The sequence below is a fragment of the Vidua chalybeata genome, chromosome 1 (assembly GCF_026979565.1).
Source record: "Vidua chalybeata isolate OUT-0048 chromosome 1, bVidCha1 merged haplotype, whole genome shotgun sequence".
Lineage (NCBI taxonomy): Eukaryota > Metazoa > Chordata > Aves > Passeriformes > Viduidae > Vidua > Vidua chalybeata.
The window spans coordinates 51,666,502-51,690,093 of record NC_071530.1 but is presented as its reverse complement, the minus strand read 5'-3'; the positions used below and the strand labels follow the sequence as shown (position 1 = coordinate 51,690,093).

At 39.6% G+C, this 23,592-nt stretch overlaps 2 long non-coding RNA genes across 2 annotated transcripts; one reads left to right on the top strand and one right to left on the bottom strand.

Moving 5' to 3' along the window:
• The first annotated feature begins 725 nt into the window (after positions 1-725).
• Positions 726-5,160, top strand: LOC128799560 (uncharacterized). The gene is made up of 3 exons (XR_008434764.1): positions 726-781; positions 1,074-1,250; positions 4,784-5,160. It is a non-coding gene; the product is annotated as an uncharacterized LOC128799560 (long non-coding RNA).
• A 1,450-nt stretch (positions 5,161-6,610) lies between these two features.
• On the bottom strand, positions 6,611-21,868 carry LOC128795570 (uncharacterized). The gene is made up of 4 exons (XR_008433588.1): positions 21,758-21,868; positions 8,294-8,422; positions 7,264-7,453; positions 6,611-6,711 (listed from the first exon to the last, which is right to left on the bottom strand). It is a non-coding gene; the product is annotated as an uncharacterized LOC128795570 (long non-coding RNA).
• Positions 21,869-23,592: the final 1,724 nt, after the last annotated feature.

Here is a 23,592-nt window from a genome sequence, read left to right as displayed (position 1 = left end):
ACTATAAAACTGACCAAATTATAGTCGGCAAAATAATGTGTGAAACAGCCAGCTGTTCCTGAAAATGATGGACTCCTGCTGCTGCGAGGTTTCAAGGTTTATAGCCTGAAGGCACAGAAACCCCAGAATAAGGAACAAGTAGTAAGACTCTGGTCTTCCAGATGAACCAAAGATCATCTGTGGAGCACCCACTTTACAATACAGGCAACTAGAAAACAATTTAGGGGTGCAGGCAGTGAATGAAAGTGTCTGGCAATGACAGCAATGGGGACTGATGAGCTGAAGCCTCTGACCAAGGGTGCAGTGAGCAGAGAAGAACAGCTTTACACCACAGAGTTAACAGGCATTCATTTGGTGAGGGCTCCCTCCATGCAGCTCAATCTTGTCTTCACTTCAGTGGAACTGTTGGACTTGACGTCAACATCGCCATGTGCGTGGGATAAGGGAGGCAGTGAGAGAGAAACAGCCAGGGTCTCATTATATAATCATGAATCTCCACTCCAAAAGTACGACTTATTATTCAAAAACAGCCAGTTTTCTGGGCAATAGCCCAGGGCAGTACTTTGCCAGAGGTCTGTAGAAACCAAACCCATCCTTTTCACTTTGCTGCCAAAGGGATTGCAATAGGCTCCCGATGATATCACAGTCACTCCTCTCGCCTAGAAACACAGTTGGAGAAATCATCACAGAGGTCTTCAGGGTTAAAATCCAACCTCTCAGAGTAAATCAGTTGGTTACCAAAAGACTTCAGCAGGCCCCGGATAGTGCTGCAACATGACCAGTAAGTCTGGAATTACTGTTTTGAAACTGAAGTGTACTCCAGATCCTTAAAAACAGACACTTCCTTTGGAAAACTCTCCCTACAAACCTCTGGCTGCACAGAAAAGCACATTTAGCCCAGTCTCATCCATACTCTCAGCTGGAAGAAGCCTTCTGAACTTTCAGAGTCCTGTCATATTGAAGCTAGAGGTGGAGAGGCTGAGGTTCTGTTTCTGTAAAGCTAGAGAAGGAGTGGGATGATGCATGTGTGGGGAAAAAATATCATAAAAGTGTCTTTAATTATTAATATTCAGCAGAGCTTGTGAGGGCCCAGTGGGAGTTAGGACCCCGGAGTGCTGAGCCACAAAAGGCTTTTGACCCTGCAAGGAGATGGATCACTACACAGAAATCCCTGTGGCAACAGAAACCAAACATGCTCTCAAAGCAACAGCATCCTCTCAGTCAGTCACTGAACAGCTCGGTTACCTTGGGTAAGGCACATTGTTATATATCTCCTGAAGCCCTGTCTGACACATCAGCAGCTGAAGCTCTTGCCAGGAGTGTCCAGCCTGGAAAAAAACTGCCAGGAGCAGCATCTTATGCTGCAACATTTGGATTTTACTCCAGTCCCACCCCCTCTGCCCAAGTCTAGAGCCCTACAGCACAGCTGGTCCTGAGAAGCACACCTGGTGCAGGCAGCCCGGTTTGCAAGCTGCAGTGTGAGATGCAGATTGAGCTCTGGGTGGGAGCCCAGACAGACAAGACCGTGAGCTGCCGACCCTTCACATAACAAAGAGGGCAGAGAGTGGTGGCAGCTGGTGAATGGACACTGAGAGACTTGGGAGGAAGAGCGAGACTTGTGAGCATGTAGATTGCGAGGGGAGAAAAGCCCGGGGTTCCTTTGCTGGGGATACTCCTTGGAGGCACCAGCTCGGGCTGTTCGTGTGTTACCGTGCCCTGAATAAATGGCTTTATGGAACGAGACGTCTCTGACACTGCCATGGGAAACCCGGGGTTGAACTGGTCAGCTCGATTAAGTGACAGTATTGAGATCAGGCTAGGAGTGATGAGACCCCTTTCAACATGGCATCATTCTGAAGCTGGCCAAATTATTCTGGAACTTGGTTGGCTGTTGCAGGCTGTGTTGGATTTATTAATAGTGGGCTTTCTACACCATTATAGTCCATTTTTCAGGATCAAAACTACATAATGTCAATACACTACAAGAAATGCCTCATCCCAGATCACAGAAAGCAATTTCAGTAGGTGAAACTATAACGGTAGCAGCATTTTATGTCAGTCACTGATGTAAAAAAAGCAGCTCCTGTCTACTATCTCCTCAAAGACACCCTCTGTTTTTCCTAAATTAGGTGTGAAATGACACATTAGGATATGGGCTTCCTACTTCAGGGATAGAAATGTGCAGTCAAGCCTGCGGATGACCAAAACACCGTCTAAACTTCGACAAACACAGGCATATGCTGAAGATATGGGTCGCAATATCTGGTTCCAAGTTCTAGTCCTGTACAAAACTTCTAAAGGTGAATTCAGGGCAATTACCTGTGCAAAAGCATCATTCTCACTTCAGAAGCCACATCCACAGAGGAAAGTCAGTTAGGAAAGGGCCTCAAGAAGATTTCTGCTTTACCCCCTGTGCTGAGGGGAATCATAGGTTCCTAGTTGGTGTGGTGGTTGTCTCTGTGACTGAGACAAATGTGAATTAGTGTGGAAGAAACCACATATTGGCTTTTTATGATACCAGGTTACTTCTTAGAAAGCTGCATGGTCCAGGAGGTAGATTGCGGTTGCAGCAATGAGATTTGTTATTAATTAGATCTTTGGCTGCAGCTTAAAGGCTACATTATATCTCTTAGGTCAGACTTTCCTACTGCCAATGCCATCAAAGAATTTGTAATTGACTCCATAATTCACTTAAATTTTTCTGGCACTACTTTGAGCACTACCTGATGCTCCTTCCTATGTAAGTTCCTTACAGTGTACAGGGTAATAATGAATTATTTAACCCTTGCATATATATATTTTATTTCCCATGCATAAAACATCAATTGAAATCTAGATTATTATTTTTTTTATCCATAGAAAGCAACTATCTCATATTTCACATGGACTTCCTTGTGACTGCAAAGACATCCTGGAAGAAAACAAGCAATTCAGGGAAACTTGCAGCTCAGCTTTCCTTCTCTCTTGTCATAAAAAAATTAATGATTTATTAAGAAATTGGTTCTGGCTCAGCTAATCTGACTGGCAAAGTCAGAACAGTGCCTTCCTGTCTGCTATCCCATCCCTAATTAGGTACTCCAAATAGTTGCATTTCATGGGAAAAGACTTACAGTTTCTGCAGTTACTGTAGAAAACTCACTCTTGAGCTGCCTACTGCTCCACCAGGAATTGTGGTTGGCATACACTGTGGTGTAAATTTCATGGATTAATGTCTGAGCAATTAATGGCAGAACTACATGAAAAAGTAAAGATATGTAATAAAAATAATTAAAGAGAAGGAATAATAATTAAAAAGAAATTCATATATGGTAGTTCAAATGCACATTACTATATGAGCTAAATGAGTTTTCTTCATATTCTTCTTCGCAGACATGAATGAGTATTCCCCTTCTGATCAGGAGCAAGTACACCTAACATGGTAGCAGGGTTTTATTTTGTTTCAAAAATAGCAATGTTTTGTGGCTATAGAAATAGAAATTACAGCTCCACTATGGAAATACTCATTCTCAAGGCTGTCATTGTCTCTCTACAATGTTGCGGGAAAGTGCTCGTGAAATGGGAAGTGAAGTTGTAAACACTATGTCAGATGTAGCTTTGACAAAGCATTAATTCACTTCAGCTGATTTGGTTCACTATCTTAGCCTCAGCTACCATGTCAGCTTCCAGAATGACAACATGGATCATGAAGAGTTGTCAGTCACTGTTAATATTCTAACAAGGAATATATGAGAGAGAACTATGAGTTCCTCCCACTGCCCATGGGATAAATGCTTGATTGGTTTCCTGAGCTAGAGGATGTAAGAAGTGTGCTTTGAGGTGACCCTGCTCCACTATATCTCCATATAACATTTCTGGTTTATAGGGAAGAAATCAAAGCAAAGGTGACTTGTCTGACACTACATGGTGCTAAAAACAAAATCTGAGTGTCACAAATCCTGGTACAACTGCAAGCTTTCCATTTCATACCAACCTATTTCATCTCCAGTTCAGCAATTCCAGGAGCAAGATTCTGTGGCTGGATTTTATGAGCTACTTGCTCCTTACATTTACTTTAGATGAGAAAAAAATGCCATGGTCTATCACTGAAAAAACCCAACCTTCCCCACCACCTGCTACTCTCCTACATTCTTATATTAGCACAGCATACACTGGGTTAACAGTTATCAACTAAATTCTCATCCTCTTAACATTTTTTTTAGCCCTTGATGAGTGAAATTTCACTTTATAGACAACAACTTGATTTGTTGTTTACCTGTCAGTCATGTCCTCAAAAGCACCTCATGGTCTGTGAGGGCTCTGGCAAACATAGACTTGAAACCACTTCTCTCTGGAGCGTTGCTTGTCAAGGAATTTTATACCTTGGTCTTTTACACTGCAACATAAATCCTACAGTAAACATAAGGTAAACTTTGTATTCAAGTGGACCTGCTTATTTACAGAGTTTATTACTTCCTATCTTGTCAAATCTTCACCACCTTTGATTTACATAATACTTGTCATCCATAAGGGCTTTAGACGCTTGTTCCAAAATGCTTGTGTCTGCTGCAGGCATTCTTGCTTTCCCAGGACAAAAAGCAGAGCCACCCTCTCTCTTCAAACTCCACAACACAGAGAAAGGGAGTACTGCTCTCCACTGGTTAAAAGCCATGCTTCAAAATGGCAAATACCACAGCAGATTATATGTTACAGGCTCACATGAACTACAAAGTAGTAACCAGTAAGCAAGATTTCTATGCTGATATCTTAAATGTCTTAAAGAAATGCCTTTCTCTCCCTAACACAGGCTGCTGCAGAAGGATGTCTCTCCAGTATTTTACTCAGAGAGGCAGCAAATCTCCTCTGCTTTCACCCATGGCTGACAAACAGCAGACACATTTGGGAGGAGCTGAACTCCTGGGCATGGTTTGCACCATCATCAATCTCAGCCCTGCACCAACTCCTTGAGCAACCCCAAGAAAAAAGCACCAAACAAACCAAGAAAAAATGACCCTTCTTGTGCTGCTGTCTGCATTTCATCTGCAAGGTGAAGAAAATACTAACTTCTTATCAATGTAAAATGTCTGTCAATCCACAAGGAGACCTGCAACTCTACAGATGTTACCACAGACTGCTGAACAGCCATTTGCTACTGTCAATAAAGCATAACTCCTCTGGGAGAAAAGGCAAAAATAATTGTAACAGCCAGAAAATATATTTCAATATAAATATACGATGCATTACAACAACATCATTATTATTATTATTAGTAGTAGTAGTAGTAGTAGTAGTATTAACATTAACATTAGCAAACTATAGTTATTTGATGTTTGGATTTTGATCAAGAAATGATGCAAACTTTGAGGAAAAACATTCTTTGTTCAAGAAAACAAAAATTTTTCCAATCCTCCCCCTCTAAAGACATGCTCATTTTGGAAAAGAACAGATAAAACTGACAATTTACTGAATGCTGAGCAAGAGTCTCATCCCTTTGACATTTCATCTTCTTGAATAGTGGTATTTCCTCTTGTGATAAAATATCACAGTCTCTCCAGCTTTGAGATCCCAAGCATCAAGTCTAGATGAGCAGTTGCCAATGAACCAGACACTCCTGGCACGCGGTGGTGACCTCCAGTGCAGGTATGGACCTGCCCATAATGGAGCAATGTGTGCCTCTGAGCAAGGCTCCTCTTAGGAGGTCCATGTTCCTAATGGCATCTCCAGCTGGTGGCTCTCTCACCTCAGCAGGGCCTTGAGGGATCCTCCCAGGGGCAGATAAGGAGAGAGAGGCCTTCTCTCCCTATTAGAAGTCACTTGCAACACATGGCATGAAAGATGATAAAAGGAAACAAGTCTTGAAAACAGAAGTCTGAAGTGCAACCTTGCTTGAGATAAGTGCTTGGATGTCTGGGTCTATTCAAACTGTGCAGCTCTCTTGGGTTTGTGGCAAATGGGCTGTGAAATTTCCAAGGCAATTGACTGGTATGAGGTTATCACTACTACAGGGAGTGTAGGAAGCAACTCAAAGCTCATTTTCCTGTCTCTCTATGTGCACAGAAGTCCAGGACACAGCTACTATTTGGTACATTGACTGCCATTAAAAAACGTCTATCCTTTTTTCTCTGCTCCTTTCACTTTTTTCACCCTCCTCAGTTTGGTGCCTTATGATGACATTTGAACTCCCGTGCAAGGAAAGTGAATGTGCCCCTGCAATCTGGTAGTGCTCTACATCCACTTTGCACAAGCATAAATTATTGAGCAGTGTTTCAGACAGCAGCAATTGGGTCAACACCATCCACCTTCTCACAAAAAACAATGCTTTTTGCTCTTGTCTTGTTTGCTTAATCTGAAAGGTCACTGCAACTGGAAGCATATGTTTATTCTTTTATATGGAAAATATAATATTACTATTTCCTTCCTGAGAAGCCAGAATTGCTGGAATAACCACTTCTTTCACAGCATTACTGCACTTCACTTCTTGTCGTGTCTGGAATCTGGAATTTCAAAAGGGCATAAAATAATGGAAAATCTATGAACATTTCTGGAAAGTAAAAAAGGGAAATATTTATTTGTGTTGTCTCTAAAAGTACAAATTATTATGCATTTCAAATTAGTTCATCCACTTTGCCTGACTTTGTGTTCCCAGGGGCTGTCAGCCAAAGCATTCGCTAAGGCTTCCCAATAAGTTCTTTTGAAAGGATGCATTTTCTTTTTTTATCATCAGTTTTGTTTTATCTGCAAAATGATAAAGAAATAAATCTATATTAATGATGCGTACCCACACAATTAATTCATCCTTTACTTTTAATTTAAGATTTCAGAGGTTTTTTTGCAGAGCAGTTGTATAAATTCTGTAATTCTGCAGTTCTTCCCTGTGGACCCCCTTAGTAGCTTTGCCAGAACTGAACCTAAGCTCAGCTGCTAAAGCAGAAATTGTACATGTGTGTAGAACAAAATTTCCTGGTGTGTGCCAAGAAAATACTTTAAATCATTAACAAGGTAAAAAAATCAGAATAAAGGGACTTTATTTATGTAGTAAATGGCCTTTATTTATGTAGTTCTGCAAACTACACTTAGAATTTCTGAAATATTTTCTGCATAGTTTGAGCTTTAACTTATTTTAGCTCTGATTCTCCTATGGGGAATTTCTGGTTATTCTGAGAATTTCTGATGGATAAGAACCATGGCATTTCCCTGATTTCCACATTAGTCAGTGACCAGGAGTCTCACTCTTTAAAAGCTCTTTGCTTTCCTGAAAATAGAATTAGTATTTGATGCATGTGATACCTGGAGACCAAGGGTGAAACTCTGTGCTTGAGAGTCTTCGTGGAACTTTGCTCTCAGTGTTATCCATGTGATCAACAACATTCCTGCTCAGGAGTGATAGGTGAAAGGAATGAAAGGCACGAGGAAAAGTCTTTATAAAGAATTAAAAAAATAGGCTAAGTTTTGCTCTTTCACATGACTTCTAGCATGCCTGGAAAAGAAAAAAAAAAACTAACTTTCTCTGGTTCTTCAGACATACTCATTTTAGTGTAATGATGATAAATGAAAAAATGTTTTATTTTGCTTTTCAAATTTTCTTTTTTTTTTTCAATTAAAAGCTTAAAAAACATAAATTCTTCCAGACAAAGAAATAGTTCCTCACTCAAGTACAAGAGAAATCTTGCAGTAGTACTTCAGGTATGCCTGCTGTATTTTTACAGAACAGATTCCTCTTTCTTTTTCTTGTACAGCATTTTACTCCATAAGTTATGCCCTGAAAATGAGCATGAAATGAAGAGCTGGATGCTAGCTGGGTGAATGGCAGAACTAGAAATAAGAAGCTCAGGCACCTACAGTGCATTGTAAGCAGGTTTTTTTTAACCTCTGGCAGGAGCTTGCAGAGCAAGTACTTAAATTCAATCTGAAGAGGAGTAGCAATGTACTTAGCCACCAAATAAAAACCACTAGATAGATCGGTAACTTGTAAAGATGTTGTCCATGGGACCAAGAGTTTCTTTTTCCATATATATATACACATATATACATATACATATACATATACATATATACATACATACATACATATATATATATATATACACATAAATATAAATATATACCTTTTTTTTTTTTTTTTTTTTTTTTTTTTTTTTTTTTTTTAGCTAAGGATGTCATTATCCTAGAGAGAGAAGGGTTTTTCCCTCCTCTGGAATTATATGTAAAAAAAAAAAAAATGAAATCTGTCTTTATTCATTATTTTTACATTTCTCTTAATAAAGAGGTCATCTACAATTTCTTCTTTTATATTTTTCATGCAAAGAAAATCACTTACAAGCCACAAAGAGATGACCTTGGAGGTCCATAAATCAATGTGAGAGGTGATTCAATCAGTCACATGCCTTCTCTGATTTAAGCAGCTGCTGACTCTCCTGGAGCATGCCGAGTGCAGGTCCCAGCGGCCCTGCCAGTGATGAAGAAAGCAGTAGGTTTGCACTTTTAAAACCACTGAAGCCTGGCTGAGGAAATCACTGACACAAGTGAAATAAGAGGGACTGAATATTTAATTTGCATGATCTGCTGGCACCGTGCACACCTCCACACTGCACTTTCTTATCCTACGTGCACCATCAGTGTCGCTGCAGAAACTGCAACTGACGTGGGGATTTTCTTTCTACAAAGTGGTACTTCAAGTTCATGACTGCAATTTTGGTGTACTTCCCAGGCAAGCACTTCATGAACTTTTAGAGAACTGCAACAAGGGTAGGGGGAATACTGTTCAAACTCAAATGGAAGATGCAGAACTGGACAGGCTGCTGAGTGTCAGCAGAAGACTTTCACCTGGTTGGCCAAATTCTCCTTAAATTCAGAATGGCTTATTATATAGGAATGACATACTGCTAAATTCTTATGACATTGCTTTGGATTTTTTCAGATAGATAAAATAAGAAGGCTCAACAATGTTGCTAGGGTCTAAGCAAAGATACAGTTTATCCCTGCAACAAAAAATGTATACTTCATCTACTGTGATAGCCCATATTTTTCTTCTCGTTTAAAATTTATTTGCACACTTCTATCTCAAAATACCCTGTAAATTCAACAGTTAACAGTACTTTCCAATGAATGAAACTTGTTTTCTCAATTTTACTCCTTCATGACACCAAAGGAAGCAGAAAGAAAGATTCAGGAAGATGTTCTATGAGTTCTGAAGTCTCATCTTTGAAAGCAAGTTGCCAGTATGCTCCTAACTTTGTAAAATCTACTTTGAATGAGTATTTAGCAAGCTTTTGGAACCAGCAGGTTTCATACAGTTACTTAGAATAATGTCTCTGAGTCTCAGTACCATTTTTTTTAGTACAGGATATTGTACAGATTAATTCACTGAAAGAAAATGAAAACATGGAAGAAAAACCAGAAAATGGTCAACTTATTTTTATAAAATTTGCAAAATCCACCTCTAACTTGGGGGAAAAACAATGAAAATGTTCTGAAATATATGTGGAAGAATTCCTCTAGATCCTGGAACATAAGATCTCTCAGACTACTTCTGAAGAAAGTACAGACAGTGGAAGCTCAAGCTAAAAGACACATGAAAACCGACAGATAGCTATATAAAGCAAAACTATCCCTTAGCTTACCACCTCCTGTTTCACTGCATCAGCATGTGGCCACCATCCTGACTGAGGGGCAACTGCCTTGCCAAGGCTCTGAATTGTATCAAAGTCAAGCAAGAGGATGGGCCACATGAACATTTCACCTAGAAAGAACAGCTGATTTTTCATGGCATGGTTCCTTTTTGTCCTCTCCTCCACACATGGTTTTGATCAAAACTTAATTTGGGAAAGTTTTGTGACAAATGTTATGAAGAAAATCAGACTGATTTACTGCAATGGTCCATTTTGTCCTTTTGGTGCACAAAAAGGTTTGAAGGATGTACTCCTTCACTCTCAGGAGGGAAAATGAGAAAGGCAAGGAAAGGTCTCTAATCCCTTTCTTTTATGAATTACTTTCCTTCTACTCACTGTGTTTTCCATCATCATTATTTTTTCATGGATCTGTTTTCTCCAAAATCTTATTGTCATCTTTCCTCCCTCAAAAGAGCCCATTTAAGCATGTTCAACTTCAAAAGCTAATAGGCAGAGTTGCAAAAAAACCACTGACACAGACATGATCATTAATAATGAGCAATGGTGAGCATGGTCTTATGATTTTTCTCTTTAATTGCAGTGCATCAGCTGTATTAATGTATGTTGCCTAAACTCTATCCCACAAAATAATGGAGGCTTAGGGGAACAGCAGCTCAGTCCTGATTGCTTCAGGCAGGCTTCTTGTCGCCTTCAAATTGTAATTTTCTACTGAGTCCTCAGCCAGCAGTGGGGAACATGCAGGTAAGAAAAGTGAAATACTGAAACCAAGATCAGGCCTTCCTTTGGCATAAAAGACTCTCAAGTGAAATACACAGACTGCAAGAAATCCCTGAAACTAATCTGTCCTCAGGCAGGTTGCATGACTACACTATTTCGTGCTATTTTTACTTAGAAGAGATGACCAAAAGGCATGGAAAATAGGAACAAAATACAGACCATGCCTCTCAGATGGAAAGTTAACTTCTTTGAAGACAAGGTGAATTTAAAGCTTGGAGTATAGAGATTAGGGGGAAAAAGATACAAGAAAGACTTATGGTACATTCACAGTTAAGTTGATCTGAAACATAGGTAATAATTCTTCATTTAGTAGTTGAAGAACAGATTAAAGGCTGCTTTCTTAGTTGAAGAAAATTAGTTTAGTTTTATGAATATGAATAGAGGTTTGCATAAGGCAAGGATAAGGCTTTATATTTTTCCAAGTTTATAGTAATTTTGCTTATTTTCATTATAATGCTAACAATGAAATAATTTGGGGGAGAACCATGGAAGAGTTAAAGGAAAAAACATAACATGGAGCTTGTGCCAAGGCTCCAGCTGCTCTGAAATGACAAGTTCTGAAAGTTCTCGCTGAAGCTACAGTGAAACATCTCTGTCTATCATTTCATCTGCTTCAAAGATTTTCAAAGAAATATATCACTACATTCAAAAAACTCAGTCCTTTGCCTTGTATTGCTTCACTTCTTGGAATATTTTTGACAAGTCTCCCTCATGAACTAAGTCTGAGGAAATGAGCAGATGAAAAACATCTTTCTAAGTAGTTAAATCACCAAATTATTCTTAGAACAACAGAGATGACAAAGATTAGGGGTTTTTGATAAAATCCATAAAATATTAGTTACAAAAAAACTTATAGTAACTTTATTAGTATAATGAACTGTCCATGTATGCTATTTTCTCCCTCTCTCCCTCTTTTTTCTCTTTTTTTATTTTTTTTAACTAGTAAAATTCCCAGTAAGGGAGTGGGCTCCAGGGTACTGTGTTATCACATCGTGGGACCCCAGCCCACCCTACATAGCTACTCCTCCTCTGCTGGTCTCTGTAGCTAATCTCCTGCTCCTCTGCTCTGCCTGTTCTCCAGGAATTGTGGAGAGAAGGCTAAGGACAGGTATTTCAGAGAGGTAATGCTTTGCAAGTACTTTCTCATTTCAAAGACGTGACATTTTACAAAGACTTTCTTTTCTCTCAGGCTCCAATTTTTGCACTCCAAAGGTGCAAATTATTGCCCTATATTAAGATGACCCCAGAACTGTTTAGAAGTAGTTGCTTGACTGTCATTTTTATACTTCATAAAATTGCTCTACTTTAGGATAGGTTTATATTTATTACAGAAATGCTGCAAATATGAAAACACAAACAAACACAAATTAGACACTTAAGGCAAATCCACTATTTATATTCATGCCCACTCCTCTCAACAAGAATCACTAGACTCTTTCCCTACTCTACAAATCAGAAGACCAAACTTTGGGCTACATTTTTTGTCTGAAATGTGTCTTTCATCAAGATAAAGGCAGCAGACAGAAATGCAAGATATGAGCAACATATGCCCCTTCATTTGCAACTGTAAAAGTCTTGTTCTGATGACTGGTAAGTTAGATAGATTTTTTTTTTTCCTAAGTAAAAAACAAATTAACTCTTCCATCATGTGAAATAAAAATATCCTTATCTCATTGTCAAAAGCAAATACTTCCAGACACTTGATCCTGACTCTTATAACAAGGTGTGTATGGAAAACAGGAAAGGTTTTCTACCTAAAATTTCTAAGGCACCTTGAGGATTATGTTTTCCATTCTTGGTCTTTGCTTAAAAGTACAAACACAGGTCTGTCAGCTCATAAACAGTCCGATAAAGATGAAAAAGAGACAGTGGTCTTGCAAATCAATCCAACTATGCTGGAAAGAAGAAACAAGAGTTTTTAACTTGACTTGGATTTAATCCTCATTAACATCTTATTTGGTTTGGATGCAGTAAGTGGCAGGAGCATGGGAACAAGAAGAGTGCTGGGGAGATTCTGATCACTCTTCTCATTGGAAATGGGAAAGTTCACTTTTGAAGATGGATATTTTGAGCATCAGTAGACAGCAGATAACCAAGCCTGCATTTCAGAGTTGGATGAGAAATGTTAACAGTAATTCCACTCTTTTGCATGACATGCCAAAATCTTTGATTTCTCTGAAATTTTAAAAATGTTATGCTGATCCATTTTAAGGAGGCTTATATTTCTCTATTTAAAAACTCATGTGGGATACTTTTTTTACTTTTCTTTCATTCATTTAACAAATTATGAAATGGGGGGAAATAATGGCAGTAAAGGCCATATCTGGAAGCTCAAATGACCAGGAAATGCAGTGTTTTTTTGCAATAATGTTGAAGGTTTTGGAAGTGAGCATAAATCTGTTTATTTCAATACAATCACTGTCAAACATGCCACACTTCTAATACTCAGAATATTATTTTGGAACTCTTTAGGTTCTCAGTTCAATTTTATCAGCCTAGTATCAGTTTGAGAAACTTTGGCCTGTAGCAGTATTATCTTTTTAATCCTCCAAACATCTCTGAGAGATGGGTGGTCATGTGCAAGGTCTTCTGGCTTTAGGGAGAAGCAGAGTAGGGACAGAACATAAAACAATCTGCTCATGGGCAGGTGGCAATTCAGAGCAGTCCACAGCCCTTGTCTCATGGATTTGGTGCCAGCTAAGGGAGTTCCTGGTTTTGCTCCATAATGTCACACTTCTAAACTCAAGCATGCACAGGTTAGGATCAGGAACTACATCAATGAACCATACTGCAAAAGATTTAAAGGAGTTTATTCCAGCCCCTCTCCAAGCTGCAACTGGTGTTGAAAACCAAATGTGTGCATGTAAGGTGAGGAAGGATAATGTGGGAAGAACCAGCTGGGATCAGCTAGGACAGAAGGGAACAGTTTAGACCAGCATAACTTCTAAACAAAAGATCTGAGCTGGCAGAGCCAGGAGAAGAACATGTATCTTCCTGACATTTATTTCCAGATGCATGTGTGATACATGTCATATCTTGTTTCTCCCAGTTTACCACCCAAGTTTCCTACACAGTTCTTAAGATAACTCTCCAACATTAAATTTTCTCTTCTAGCTTTCTGCACAATATTTTCCTCATTTTCACCAATAGCATCCAAAGGAGGTCTAAAAAAGGTGACACAAAGATCAAGAAAAGGAGGAGGAGAAAAAATGCCTCTTTATATGACAATTTACATGTGGATAATAGTATGCAGTGTTCATCAGCTGCGATTTGAACCAGGTCTCTGGAGTTTTTGAACCAACCTAGTAAACTGGTGCCAGGTCCTGATCAAATCTGGGCTGAATTTCAAATGATGTCACTCCCTCTCCATGACCTTCACACAAAGTTTACACATTATTTCAGTATGGTTTGGATAAATACCATGAAGGTGTGAGCAGATGGATTTTATTTTGCTTTTAATTTAGAAAATATCTTAATGCATGTAAATTATGAGTGGTCCAAAGTGAATGCCAGCCCATGAGCCTCAAACTCAGGTTTTATGCAAGAAATGGTGCAACACTTATTACTGTGATATTTGGGTGGCCGGTTTTTTTATGATACAAAACACAAATAGTGCTTAGAATAGTCTTCCACACTAATACAGTGACAATCACTAAAAGATCCCTGTTTCTTAATAGCTATAAGGGTTACCATGAGTCTTTTGTACCTGAGCAAATGTGAGGAGACAACACATGAGATGCACACACCAAAGCCCCATGTGCAGACTGAATATTCTTGTTCAGTCTTGCAGCTTGGGCAAGGACATGGCTAGATGATATAGCAGGCAGAGAGGTATAATAATGTTTTCTCTTTTCTGAGAGTTTCAAAAGCAGAAATCTAAATAATCCATCAAATGCATTCCAAGAGGGGACACAGCAGAGCTATCTTTGGATGGGACATGTCTTCCACAACCACAGTTGTGGCCAGTTCGCACAGGTTAACTACTGATAATTAATTAAGGGACAATTGTTCATCTGTTGAACTTCACTCAGGGTCTTAGTCCCATGACTGAATGCAAAGAGAATGGTGGCTATTTCCATATTGTATTGAATCCATTTCAGCGTTTATCTGAAAAAGCTCCTAAGCCCTAACGCACTGTTAGACAGTCATCTGGCTTTGGATGTCTAACAAATTAGAAGTTCTACTTCAGAGTGATATCACTGCACCCTTCTTTCTGTTTTTCTCAATTTCATCTGGTCCAATAAACATTCAAAATTCTTGCAGGGATTCAAGCAAATGCAGGGGCTGAGAGAAATGAGGGAAGGGTGCGACAGCGCCAGGGTGTAGTGCCTGGCATTGTTGAGGCATTTGGACACTGCAGAGATGGAGCCGCTGAGCTGAGTAAGACAAGCTGCAAATCCTACACATGCAAAAAAAGATTAATGGTGTGCTCTTCATTCTCCTCTTAAGCAAATTACTCTGCTTCCCAGGACTACCCGGTCAGAGATGCCAAGCTTGCTCTTTCTGCAAGAACAGCCATGGTTTTGGGGACTCCTGCAGAGCCTATATGCTTTGGCAAATTCCCCAGTTTTCTCAGAGACTTTTGTGGGCTCAACAAGGAAGGCAGAGAAGGTACTCCAAACCTCAAGATGGCCTTCAAGAAACAGCTGAGGAGTTGGAGCAGGGATCAAAATCAAGCACACTCAGAGATTTGAAGAAGAGAGTCATTCCTTCGACAGCTGGCAAGGAGAAAGCAGAGGGGACTGCAGCACTGAGAGGAAGACGACCTACAAATTTCAAATTGAAAAAATCCTTCAGAATGCACTTAAGCCCTTTGAACTGCACTCCGTTGATGGTCATAAAGACATTGCACCTCAGTTTTCTATCACATTCCCAGAAGGTTTAAGAAAATATTTCTATAGAAAGCTATTTATTTAATCCTTTTAATCTCTTCAAGTATATTTTCTGTGTTTGTTATTCAGTTCTGATCTTTAGATCTATGAAATTAAATTTGTATTGCAGAAGAGCCTGGAGTGTTTCTTTTCAGTTTTATTTTATTGAGGAGGGAAAACCCCCCAAGTTTAAATTACTGAAATAAATATCAAATGACCCAAGCAGCAGTTCATCAAGTTCACACCACTACAAGTCAGAGCAAGCTATGGATTTAGAAAGCATGAACTGTGAGAACAATTGCAACATAGATCCAGTGAAAAGCCCCTTCCCTAAAGAATTGCACTGCTCCTTTAGGCGGTCTACATCGATCTTCCCTGCTTTGATCATTTTCCCCACAATGACATTTATTTCAGATTTTGTGATCTCTTCCTTAATTCTTTGCTGCCTCACTCCTTGAATGCCTGGTTTCTTCTTGTGCTCTATGCAAAGTGAGTCTGGGGTGGTTGTAATGAATTGAAACAGCTCTACTGCCCATGGGACATTCACTTTGTATAGGAGTGCACAACTCCCTCTGTAGTTCCAGGAGGCAAAAAAACAGGGGGTCTTGCTGGGTGGTTTTCTACTCTACCCCTCCCCTGCCCTGTTTCAAAATCAATTTGTAATATGGTTCATGGCCCAGCCTCACAAATAGCTTTACTGCTGCAACTCAGGGAGCAGCATGGGGAAACTGTGGCCTTAGCAGTTAAAGGAATCTGCTGAGTTACACAGAATTTCTTTTTAAACTGTAAGGAATAAAAGGATAACTATCCTGACTTTAGCATGAGTGTATCCATTCTCTAGGTTCAATTTCAAATGATGTCACTCCCTCTCCATGACCTTCACACAAAGTTTACACATTATTTCAGTATGGTTTAGATAGATGCCATGAAGGTGTGATCAGTGTATATATTATATTGGCAAGAACTAAAAAAATCCTCCATCCAAAAAAGGAATTCCTTGCCATGGGAGAAGAGTAATTTCTCTGTACAAAAGGTCAATTTTTATGAGGCTACATGCAACTCTCATTTCAGTATCTTATATCAGTATCAGTCTGTGAGAAAGTTCAGGATAACCCATTGAAAGTGTGAGGGGAAAGATGTTTGGTGACATTTATTCTCAGCCATTCTGTGTTGGCAGTGAGCAAGTCCCCCTTGGCAAAGCAGGGAGATAAAAGGTCATAGATTTTACCCAATATTTTGCAGCCCAGCTGACAGGAGGTAACTCATTTGCCCATGAAATACACCTCAGCTGACACACACCAGTGCCTGATGTCACACCTTACTCATGCTCAAGTCCCACCAAGACCTTGTACCTATTACCCTGACATTCTCGTCTCTCATTGTTCACTCCAACTAAGCATGGCTAGAGGGGAAAGAGTACATGGTGATTGTGGGGGTGATATTCCCAGGACCTTGTAAAGCAATAATTCAAGAGTCTGATAATCTGCCATGTGAGAGAACCAGGTTCAGGTCCTTCTCCATCAGAAGAGTTGTGAGACTGCATCTTCCCTTATACAAGGAAATGTTTTAGCCCAGACCAGAAAGTTGTGGACACGTCCCTCAGTCCTCTTTGCTGAAGAGGACAGACAGATGAAGAAATTATTGCAATTATAAACAAAAAGTACCGGATGCCTCTAAATCCATAACTGCTGCAGTTCTTAAAAACAAATATACAACTCTTGGCCTCACAATGAAATGATACAACATAAGGATACCTGCTGTAACTGGAAGAGTGGCCTCCCCCACATGTACCTGTTCAGCAATCGCAGTTCTTTTTGCTGGAAGGGTTTGGATATTTGCTTTGAAGCTCAGCATGGAGCTAAGGGGAGCTGTTATCACTAACCACCGCATGATCATGTATTCTTTTCTCATTTTCTTTAAATCCCTTCTATAAAATATTTCATCCTCTTGTAAGCTGCTGCTCTAGTAAGCTGCAGCAATGTTTTTGTGGATGCATACAGTGTTTTGAATACAGAGTAAGCAGTGAGGTTGCTGTGTCAGTGTTTGCCTTGCGTGAAGCAGCTCTTACTGCATTTTCAGAGTTTGCTTCTTCTGTTTTCAAAAGCTTAATAACTATGGTAACAAGTGTTGTTTGTTTTGTTTTGTTTTTATATAAAAAAGATGGCAGTATAAAGCAAGAAAGCCGTATGTAGTGTCCTGAATAGGAACCTCTGAACTATACAAAGTTTAGTCTAGATACTCAGTTCAACTTGCTCTCCATCATAGGCTCTGTGAGGGGCACTATTCATCAACAGTATTTTCAGTTAGGACTCTGAATGTATATTGACATTATTCCTGGCAGCTTGACTGGAAGAAGAGGCCTTTTAAAAACTGCACTAACACATTAAGATACTCAATAAACACATATGTGTTTTGACAATTGTAGAGCTGTATGATTTAATTTCAAAACTAGCCATCCTTAAAGAACTTGAAGTAGCCCGTTTTTTTTCCTCCTCAAAAGTACAAGAAAGTTGGGCAGTAATTATTAACATCACAGCGCCTCAATGCACATTAAAATACCTCTGTTCTTCTTAAAATCCATTCTAGAACAAACCCCTTTCTCATCAACTGTATGGATAGGTGAAGAATAGTTCAGAAGAAAGGGAGAGGAAGAACACCTTTCAGCAGGATTTAAACCTCACACTAAACACCTGAAAGCCCCACCAGTGCTAAAAGCCCCTCTGAGAGCAAAGGAAGAAGGCAGCAGAGCAGAGGACACTTTGCAAATGCCCAAAATAGGCAGCTCCATTATAGTGGAAGGCTGAGTACAGACAGTTTCTCAGATGGATCCCAGTTCACAGACAGCCTGGAAGTTCTGAAACAATGCCTGCAGAGATGTACAGTGTGAGAAGGACAAGTATATTTGCCTGCATGAAAAATACAGAATGTTTCCTGGCCCAGATGCCCCTTAGAAAGAAATGCAGGGTTCCTTGGCTGCCCAGGCGAAAGAGAGAGAAATAGCAGGACATGGAAATTAGGAGCCATCCTGGAAAACCGTAAAGACCATATTTTAAATCACCAGAGTATGAACCCATTGTGTGCAAAAGAATAAATTAATTTGGGTGACAACCCCTCTGCTGCACTCCCCTCTCCTCACAGACTTTCATGGATATTCACATGCAGAGCAGAGTGCTGGGGCAGGAATGGTAGAAGAGATATAAATTTCACAAACTTGGAAGTATTTGCAAATGGTGAAAGTACAGGGAGAAATTGGGGTGTGTGGAGGGTATTGCTTGATCCTCAAACACCACTGACTTACTATCTGCAATTTATGCCCAGTGAAGACTTCTCTGGCAACCAGCAATGCTACAGCAAGATGACATGCAGAAGAAAATTCTTTATTTTAGATAAAGTTTTTGAAAAGTGATTGAGAAAGAAACTGTAGTTCATAGACAAATTGCTCAGTCTTTTTTTGGTGAGAATGTGACATGGAGTGAATTAGCTGAATTAGGGCTGTGGGGTTTGCCCTTCAGTGCTGCTCTGAAAAATTCTTATCAAGAACTGAGCCTTACCATTTGTATTGGTCCAGATCCTCCTGCTTTTCAGAAAGCAGTAATTGCACACAGCTTGCTTTACTTTGCTTCAGCTCTCCCCCAGGGAGACAATACTTCTCATTTCAGTGAACAGAGCTGAAGCGGAGAAAACGAAGCCTATTGTTACTTGAGCTTAAGAGGCAAAAGATGTTTGGAAATTTTCTAAATTTGGCTTAGGAGACAAGAATCTTTCCTACCCTCACCATCCACTGGGACTAGCTGAGCTACAGGCTTATGTTTTGATAATATGGAAAAATGTTCTCCCCCAACAGCACCACCCTTCTCCAAACACCTTTGTCCATTAGCAGACCTCTTTGGCAGCTCCCTCAGTACAATTACAGTCCATCTCAAGCACTGCATAGATCATGTATCCTGATTTCCCCTAGGTGTTCAATTCCAATTGAGCATAAATGAGCTGTAACTACACCTTAGATGGGAAATAAGGCTTCTAACAAGCAGAGCAGAGAGGATCTGAAACTGTCATGTCACTGGAGGAGTGAATACAAAAGGTTTTCTTTATTTTTAAAATTGATCTAGCATTCCCTAGATTTAGAGTGAATAGTTCTCTACATAGCCATGCTCATGGCATCCCTACTAGGCCCACAGTGTACCAATGAATTTGCATGAAGCTAGTAAGCCACTGGGCTAATGCTCTGTGCTCTGAGCTAACTAGCACTCACTGAAGCTGCAGCTCCATTTCCCAACAACTAGCTTTGCACATACTAGACAGCTGGAATACACAGATCTTCTTAATCCAGTGGAAAGATGTGCATCCCAGAGACTACAGAATTCCACAAGATATGCTGGCAAGCCTATCTTCTGTTTGCCAGAGATGCGTCATATAACTTCTGCTGCAAACCTTCTTTTTTTTGTATAAGCTAAGCTACCTTGAAGCTGCAGGACATCCTCCTCTTCCCTTCCTGTTAAAAAGACATCAGCTGAGCCTTCTCTCTTTGCAGTCCCTGCCACCTGCACCTCTCATTCAGCTGGTTATGATCCTGTGAGACTTATGGCAGGTGAAGGGTAGTGTGAGCCAACCATCTTCAGAAACCAGGCCTTGCTATACTCCATCCAAGTGCAGGTCTGGGGGTGGACTGATGCCTCCTCAGTTCAGTCCCTCTTTTCCATAACCCTTCCCTACTTGGGAAAATTCAGTAAGGAGTTTCCCAAGAAACAGCACAATGGGACCAAAGGTGTTCTGCATTACTGTCCTCAATCCTGTGAAAGAAATCCCCTAATCAAATGCTGATTTAAGGTACAGGACTGGTTTTAAAGTATTCCAAATATTTGGTACTTACCTTCCTGGCTTGGTGTGAACCTTGCAGACAAATAAATGATATTAGCAAAACCTAAAGGTATCTTGAGTGCACAGAGTCTTAAAACTCATCTTTCTCACATTACTGTAGGTCATTCATCCTCACATTATCCTCCTGGACAGAATACCTAGCACCTGGGATTCACCTCTTTAGCGACTGATCCACCAAAGTTTTCAGATGCTGTATTCTACCTCATAAATACTCAATAAGTTTGACACACAAAAATGCTTAGGAACTTCATGTATCACAGCTGAACCAAAGGGATCCACACCTTTCTTAGCTCAAGAAATGGCAAGGAAATAAGGGACCATACCAGCATAAGCAAAGTGTTGAAAATAGGCATTTCTACTTCTGCTGCAGGAAGGCACCATTTTGCAAGGTTTTTGCAATTGTAAGGGATTGAATTTTTCAAAAAGCTGCTCAGGAAACACATACTGCCAAGAAAGCCCTAACTTGGGGATTTTGCAAAACATTTATCTGCACATGGTGAAATTTGGATTTCTGACAGCTCATACATCAGGCAATTCTAAGCCTAGAGGTCCCTCTTGTAAGAATTATTTTGTTTCCTTTTTTGGCCTTATTATTTGGCTTTATTCTAGATCTGTGATTTTAAACAAGCCTTTCTTTCAAAACAAGACATATTTCCTGCTGGAATTTAAACAACAGTCCTACAGCACTACATGAATTTTCCCCTTAGACAAATGTCAAAATATATAGCAACTCAAAACAAAATAGTGCCTACTGTCTTCAGTTCAGGCTTACAAGCAATAAACTCCAAGAAGCTTATGTAAAAGAACTTGTAATTGTGTATTTTATATAAAATAGCAGAAATACTTTGGCACTAGAGTGCTAGCAAAGAGTGTAAAAGTATACTTCTCTTGTACTTTATAGAAATCAGGCAAATGGGCAAATGGATGAAAGCAAAAAGTTTATTTTCTATGGAGAATTCTGAAAAGCTGAAATAATTCTCTTTTAGACATTTTAAACTTAAGTGTCTTTGAAACTAATATATATCTGGGGGATTTTGTCAAAAATTAAAATGTTTAGACTTTTGAAATGTTTAGGTCCTTTCCAAAGAAATAAGACATAAATCTTCAGCAAAACAATTATTTACTAAAATTGTGCTTTAATTTATTTTCTATTTTTCTTCACTTATTTTGTGAGAATGGCACCCATGAGAAAAGTCAAGCTTCAGTATGTGGTGATTTGTGTTATTATTCCATGTTTCCTATAGCTTCAAGAGGGTATAAGATATAGGATTGAAATTATGTTACTGAGCAAGCACATTCCCCCTGAAACCATTGAGATTTAGGTTGAAATCTAAGCAAACATCTTTTGGTATATAAATCAGAGCTGTGTACGTGAGGAAGTAAAAGTACTAAGCTTGCCCACCGACTTATGTGAGTGGCTTAACATTTTTTTAAATTCTGGCTTCTCTTTTGTGATCCTGAATTTTGACAAAGAGTTTTAAATACCCAGACTTTAATTTCTGTTGCTATAATAGTTTGTATATTTTATTTACATTGTAAAGGTTTTGTATAGCTTTACATACACATATAGAAAATTATATTTTCAATGTCACCACAGAATATTGTAGAAATTGAAGTTATATTTACCTTTTTCAGACAGTGTAACCTCCAAGTATCATCACTGAAGATGAAGTTCTTTACAGTGAATTTCAGTGTAGCTAGAAACACAGCTTGGTCCATTCTCTCTTCAGGGAGTTGCAAAATTGCCTGCTACATCTTCCCTGTAACACATTTGTAATTACTTTCTGGCCCTGATTTGGTCCTTTGAAACTAAGCAGATGGTCCTGCCACCTCATTGTCCCCTTCTCCATGAAAGGCTGCTGTTGGCAAGTGAATCCTTTGTAGATGGAACCCAGGGGAGGTACTCACAGTGACAGCTGTGGGACCAGCTAACCCTTGACTAATGGGGCATTTGTGATGGCTGTGGTTCCTGAAGACATTGACAGTCTTGGAACCACACTGCCAGCCCTAGAGGGAGGTCTGGTATTTCACACACACTATCCAGTATATAATTTTTACATTTGGGGGTTATGCATGGATGAGCTAGGCTCTCCATTTTGAACTAGGTTCAACCATTTTGAACCTTCCTAGTGCCTGGCAGTGCAGGTGCATTTTGTCTCTATTCCTTAAAGAGAACCCAAACCAAAACACTAGGCTTGGGAGGCCAAAAGCAACAAAGCCACAGTTTTGACAAATGACTATTAAATTGATGTTCTGGGATACTGCAATTCTGGGACAACAAAGTTTGTGATCATCACTCTTCTTGCTTCCAGGTCTCTGATGACCAAGATCCAGGTCCTTCTGTCTGGCCACCTGTCACGAGGTGCTGCAGACTGAGTGGTGGCCTCAGAAAACTTGTTCACTGTCACTGGATTTGCAGATTTGCCACATGGAGCTGGCTAGAGTTTGGGAGTCAGTGGTTTGCAAAAAAGCTGCTGGCAGTCAGTAGTAGCAAAATGCACTTCTCAGCAGCAGACTCAGCACGTAGGACAGATGGCAGCTCTACCAGATTAGAAAATATTGATTTAAAATAGGCAATACATCAGAGAAGGACACATTTTTTTAGGCTTTGTGTAAGGGCATTTTGATATATGTGATGGAGAGAAAACCTGGAGGTCTCTCATCTGTAAGCAACCTATTCCACTTGTTGCTGAGCCTCATTTCCTGACCTCAGGGACCTAACATTTGACACCTACTAAACCATTTTTAGCCTTGTACCAGAAACTGAGACAATGGCCTTGTTGTAATGGGAAGCATGACCTCTGAAATCCTGCCCATGTGTAAACACCCATCCTGACCCAATTTGTACAATTGACACAGCACAGCCAAATGAAACTTTATACACTTAAAACACTGTTTCTGTATAGAGTCAATCAGTAGTTGAAGACAAGCCTGTCTCATCTCTCACCCGCCAGCCACTTGGCTTGGGGTGCTAGTCAAGTGAGCTCTCCTAATTAATCAGATGCCAAATCACCAAAAACTGAATATATATTTCAAGTTATTCTTCAATGTGTTATATCTGTTATTTATCAAATGCTGTTCTGTTGGCTTACTTTATTCTACTGCTTTTCTGCTGCCCACCCATAACTCTTGGCACTTCAAAATTAGCATCTCTTGCACTTCTTTTAAATAATGAGTAAGTTTTCAGAATAAGTGTTCAGTTAATAGTCTTTCAGTGCTATTCTTTCAGTTTCTATCCTTCCACTCAGACTAGTATGCTACCAACTACTATTTAACATTCAAGGGAGCTGGGATAAGGAATGTAAGGGTTTTCTCAGATTTACCAGAAAATAGGAGAGGCTGTTTTTTGCTCTTATGATTCATTTTTTTCTCCAATTTTTGTGTTATTCAGGGGTCCTTCTATAAAAGCTCTGAAAATTACAATTGTCCAGACTGTTCTAAAGTCTTCTAGGGTTAGAAGA